Source organism: Callithrix jacchus, chromosome 7, assembly GCF_049354715.1.
Source record: "Callithrix jacchus isolate 240 chromosome 7, calJac240_pri, whole genome shotgun sequence".
Taxonomy (NCBI): domain Eukaryota; kingdom Metazoa; phylum Chordata; class Mammalia; order Primates; family Cebidae; genus Callithrix; species Callithrix jacchus.
The window spans coordinates 39,712,283-39,718,282 of NC_133508.1; positions in this window are offsets into that span (position 1 = coordinate 39,712,283).

Sequence of the window (6,000 nt, forward strand, 5' to 3'; positions counted from 1 at the left end):
CAAAGTCAGGAGTTCAAGACCAGCCCATCTCTACTAAAAATACAAAAAAAAAAAAAAAATTTAGCCAGGCGTGATGGTGGGCACCTGTAATCCCAGCTACTCAGGAGGCTGAGGCAGGAGAATCGCTTCAACCCTGCAGGCAGAGGTTGCCGTGAGCTGAGATCGCGCCACTGCAGTCCAGCCTGGCACCTGGTGACAACGCAAGACTCTGTCTCAAAAAAAAAGAAAGAAAGAGCCAGGCTCAGTGGCTCAGGCCTGTAATCCCGGCACTTTGGGAGGCCTAGGCGGGTGGATCACAAGGTCAAGAGATCGAGACCATCCTGGTCAACATGGTGAAACCCCGTCTCTACTAAAAATACAAAAAGTTAGCTGGGCATGGTGGTGCATGCCTGTAATCCCAGCTACTCAGGAGGCTGAGGCAGGAGAATTGCCTGAATCCAGGAGGCGGAGGTTGTGGTGAGCCGAGATCGCGCCATTGCACTTCAGCCTGGGTAACGAGCAAAACTTCGTCTCAAAAAAAAAAAAAAGAAAGAAAGCTCCCTTGAACAAAGTCCAAGCATACTTTTTGCCCTCTTCTTTTGAAGAGGGCTTCACTCTGTTTCCCAGGTTAGAGTGCGGTGGTGCAATCTCAGCTCACTGTAGCCTCTGCCTCCTGTGCTCAAGCGATTCTCCCACCTCAGCTCCTGGAGTAGCTGGAACCACAAGTGTGTGCCACCACGCCCAAGTAATCTTTGTATATTTTGTAGAGACAGGATTTCAACATGTTGCCCAGGCTGGTCTCAAACTCCTGGGCTCAAGTGATTCGATCACCTCGGCCTCCTGGGAGGTTGGGATTACAGGCGTAAACCACCACGTCCAGCCTCACAAACTACTTTCAAGAGGTTTATTTTGAGCCAGCATGAATGAGTGTGGGCCCCAGGAAAACATTAATCCGAGAAGCCTTGAGTAAATGGTTCAGTTCGGTTTTGTTCACTTTAGAAAGCCAGGAATTAGAAGCAAAGACATAAATAAATACATGGAGGGCACACATTGGTTTGGCCTGAAAAGGTGGGAGATCTCAAGGCAGAGGCGTCTAGGTTATAGATGGATCCAGAGATACCCTTTTTTTCTTTTTGACACAGAATTTTGCTCATTCCCCAAGCTGGAGTGCAGTGGCGTGATCTCGGCTCATCACAACCTTCGCCTCCCGGGTTCGAGCAGTTCTCCTGCCTCAGCCTCCCAAGTAGCTGGGATTACAGGCACGCACCACCACACCCAGCTAATTTTTGTATTTTTAGTAGAGACGGGGTTTCACCATGTTGACCAGGATGGTCTCGATCTTTTGATTGTGATCCACCGGCCTCGGCCTCCCAAAGTGCTAGGATTACAGGCATAAGCCGCCTCACCCAGCCCCAGAGATTCTTTAATTTGCAGTTGCTTGAGGGAATGAGGCTCCGTCTAAAACTTGGAGTCAGCAGAGTCAGCTTAACATTTAGGTTAAGATAAACATGCTCTGCTCAGTGTCAGCTGCACTGTGACCCAGTTGGCAAAATTAATGGCCTGTGTGACGCCACCCTTACCTGGCATCGCCCTCTGTCTTGTTTATAACTCATATCTTATCACCATAAACAGTCGGCTCCATCAGTCTCATGATCTCTGTTTTAACATTAGTGCTGCTCAGCTGTTGTGTCTAAGCTCCAAAAAGGTTTGGGTATAATGAGATGTGTCTGACCTCCCTTCCCATCACCAATGTCTCAAAAATTTCTCTCGTGGGGCTGGGCGCAGGGGCTCACATCTGTAATCCTAGCACTTTGGAAGGCCAAGGTGGGTGGATCATGAGGTCAAGAGATGGAGACCACCCTGGCCAACATGGCAAAACCCCATCTCTACTAAAAATACAAAAATTAGTTGGGCGTGGTGGTGTGCGCTGGTACTCCCAGCTACTTGGGAGGCAGAGGTAGGAGAATCGCTTGAACCTGGGAGGCGGAGGTTGCAGTGAGCCAAAATTGCGCCACTGCACTCCAGCCTGGCACCTGGTGACAGAGTGCCAGACTCTGTCTCAAAAAAAAAAAAAATTTCTCTGGGGTCCATCCCCTCGGCCAAGAGAGGATCTGTTCAGTTGGTGGACAGCTACCTGGGCACAGTGGCTCACACCTATAATCCCAATACTTTGGTTTTTTTCTTTTTCTTTTTTTTTTTTTTTTTGAGACGGAGTCTCATTGTCACCAGGCTGGAGTGCAGTGGCAAGATCTTGGTTCACTGCAACCTCTGCTTCCCAGGTTTAAGCATTTCTCTTGCCTCAGCCTCCTGAGTAGCTGGGACTACAGGTGTGTACCACCACACCTGGCTAATTTTTTTTTTTTAGTAGAGACGGAGTTTCGCCATGTTGGCCTGACCTCAAGAGATCTGCCTGCCTCAGCCTCCCAAAATGCTGAAATTACATACATGGGCCACCATGCCCAGCCAATCCCAGCCCTTTGGAAGGTGGAGGTGAGCAGATTGCTGAGACCAGCCTGGGCAACATGGTGACACCCCATCTCTACTAAAAATTTAAAAATAACTGGCATGGTGGGGGCATATCTGTGGTACTAGCTATTCAGGAGGCTTATGTGGGAGGATCACTTGAGTCCAAGAAGCAGAGGAGGCTGCAGTGAACCAGGATTGTGCCACTGCACTCCTGCCTGGGCAACAGGGCAAGACCCTGTCTGAAATGCAAAACAAAACAAAAACCAGTTGGTAGAGGGCTTAGGATCTTATTTTTTGTTTACATAGGGAACCCAAGAAAGGAGAGAGGCAAGGTGAGTCTCAAGGATGAGAGCAGAGAAGAGCTTGAGATAAAGACTCTGCCACAGAGTCGAGAAGCCATTGGTCTGGTTGGAACAGGAGGGTCAGTTAGACGGAACGGTGTGTGTGGGCCTTTGGAAAATGTTAGGCATGTGTTGAAAATGTTCGGGCGCTTGAAAAAAACTGGCCGTGGGTTAGTAAAAAGCTAGGTATGTGGAAATACCAGGTAACCATTAATTCAAAAGATAAAAGATCAGGTCAGGCACAATGGCTCAGGCCTGTAATGCCAGCAGTTTGGGGGGCCGAGGCAGGTGGATAACCTGAGGTCAGGAGTTTGAGACCAGCCTGGACAATCTGGTGAAACTCTGTCACTACTAAAAATACAAAAATTAGCTGGGTGTGGTGGCAGGACGCTGGACATCCCACCTTCCATCTGTTGGCTTCATTGATTTGCTAGTTCATGTAGAGCGTGAGCAGGGCCCAGCAGGGAGGGGCTTACAGAGACAGCACAAAGGCAGTAAGCTATTTATTAGTTGGGAGAGGTGTTTCCAGGAGGGAGCCTGGGTCGTGCAGACATTGGGGGGACTCAGTGCTGCGCTCCAGCCGCCAGGGATAGCATGCATTTACAACAGTTTCAAGGCTTACAGATAGCAGAGCCCTGCCAGCTGAAAAGGGACTCATTTTCCCAGCTCTTTGCTAATTTTTTTCTTTTTCCCTCTCCTTCCCATCTGGAGGGGAGTGGAGAGAGGAGGTGGAGACCGGGAAACAGAAGGAGGCCAGGGGGTCTCCCTCTCAGGTTTTGTTACAAAACAACATTTGTGAGCTCATCTGTGTTCCCCCCTTGCCCCAGCGCCCTCTTCCCCTCCCCCTCCCCCTCAGGTAGGCTGATGACCAGTCTTGACATGAATACCCCAGGCTGCAACCCCCTGTCATTCACAGATGAACCTGCTTGTCCTGGAGAGCCCGCCTCTGAGTTTCCTTTCAGGTTGACTGGGAGCTCAGAGGACCCCTGGGGAGTGCTCTAAGGAAGGACAGCCAGGTTCTCAGGGACCTTCTCTGGAAGAATGTGGTGTCTACAGTTAAGAAATGAGGCCGGGCACAGTGGCTCACGCCTGCAATCCCAGCATTTTGGGAGGCCAAGGCAGGTGGGTCAAGATTTCAGGAGTTCGAGACCAGCCTGGCCAAGATGGTGAAACCCCGTCTCTACTAAAAATAAAAAAAATTAGCCAGGTGTGGTTGGTGGCAGGTGCCTGTAATCCCAGCTACTTGGGAGGCTGAGGCAAGAGAATAGCTTGAACCTGGGAGGTGGAGGTTGCAGTGAGCTGAGATTGTGCCACAGCACTCTAGCCTGGGCAACAGAGCAAGACACTGCCTCAAAAACAAAGAAACAAAAAAAAGAAATTAGAGGCTGGGTGCGGTGGCTCAAGCCTGTAATCCCAGCACTTTGGGAGGCTGAGGCAGCAGATCAAGAGGTCAGGAGATTGAGAACAGCCTGGCCAACATGGTGAAACCCCGTCTCTACTAAAAATGCAAAAATTAGCTGTGCGTGGTGGCATGTGCCTGTAGTCCCAGTTACTCAGGAAGCTGAAGCAAGGGAATCATTTGAACCCAGGAGGCAGAGGTTGCAGTGAGCTGAGATCGCGCCATTACACTCCAGCCTGGGCGACAGGGCGAGACTGCCTCAAAATAAAAAAATAAATGAGAAGGCCGGGCGTGGTGGCTCACGCCTGTAATCCAAGCACTTTGGAGGCTAAGGCGGGCGGATCACCTGAGGTCGGGAGTTCAAGACCAGGCTGACCAACACGATAAAACCCCGTCTTTAAAAAAAAAGAAATGAGAAAACAGCAGTGCATTGTTTAGAAATGCAGAGACTTCTCTCAGCAGGAACATCAAGAAGCATGCATCCACCTCTGGGTGCAGAACCGGGGGCGGGAGGACGGGCCAGGACTGCCGTGTCACACTGTGTCCAGGTCTGTGCTGGAAACAAGTGCTCGGTGTAGACAAAAGAAACCGCACTTAGGAAATGCCTCAGCAAGGCGCCTTCACTTCCGCAGGAGGGAGCGGCTTGTGCCTGTTACAATCACAGGAGCACGTGGAACAAAGGAGGGACGGTTTTCAATCCTAACCAGTGCTGTTTCCGAGTCCTTCCCCTGTTGCGGGAAGTTGCACCGCACAATCGAACTGATTCCGACTGGCTAACACTTAAACTTTTCCAATCAGGGTGAACGCTTGATTTGTGGTAAGAAGAGCGGGTGGGATCGATTTACAACTTTTACTACTGATGGCGGGAAAGCTGAACCTCTGAAGAGGAAATTAGGTGTTCCATCAATTCCCCTCTTCTGTGTGATAGTTCTTCCTCTTCAAATTCCTTCAGTGCGATTTGGCTTTGTGGTTCTTCTTGAATTTCTAGGAGGAAGAGCTTATCTGCGTACAGAGGAGGAGACATGAGGGAGGTGTTTGTTTGTTTGTTTTGAGGTGGAGTCTCGCTCTGTCACCCAGGCTGGAGTGCAGTGGCACGATCTCAGCTCACTGCAACCTTTGCCTCCCAGGTTCAGGTGATTCTCCTGCCTCAGCCTCCTGAGTAGCTGGGATTACAGGTGTGCACACCATGCCTGGCTAAATTTTTGTATTTTTAGTAGAGACGGGGTTTCACCATATTGGCCAGGCTGCTCTTGATCTCTTGACCTCGTTATCTGCCCGCCTGGGCCTCCCAAAGTGCTGGGATTACAGGTGTGAGCCACTGTGCCTGGCCCAAGGGAGGTTTTTGTGAGAGCCGCTTCCATGAGCCTTTGGGTTAACACAGGAATACAAGGAATGCTACAGCAGCCACAAATCCTTTCCGTTTTCCAAACCTCATCTCTATAAGGCCTGTAAAGGGGTTGTCTGTCTAGTCCAGAGTTTTTGCATAATTCATTTGCTAGGGTGGTGAGGCCTTGTAGGGCTTTTGTGACTGTCCCGTCGGAGCCCTGTATTATTATGGATAAAAGCACAACACGGAACCCTGACCCTGACACAGACCCCGCCCTTCTTGGTCAACATCATGTCCCGGCAGTTCTGTTCTCCCGACCATCTGGCTGCTGGAGCCTAACTGTTCAGCGATTCCCTTGATGGCATCTCTTTATAATTGACAAATTGCTGCTGACTGTAATATATGTAATTTATCCAGTCTCTCGGGGAGCCCCTACACCCCACCTGTGGGTACCCTGAGTTTAGCGGCGACAAAGGAATGAGAACAAA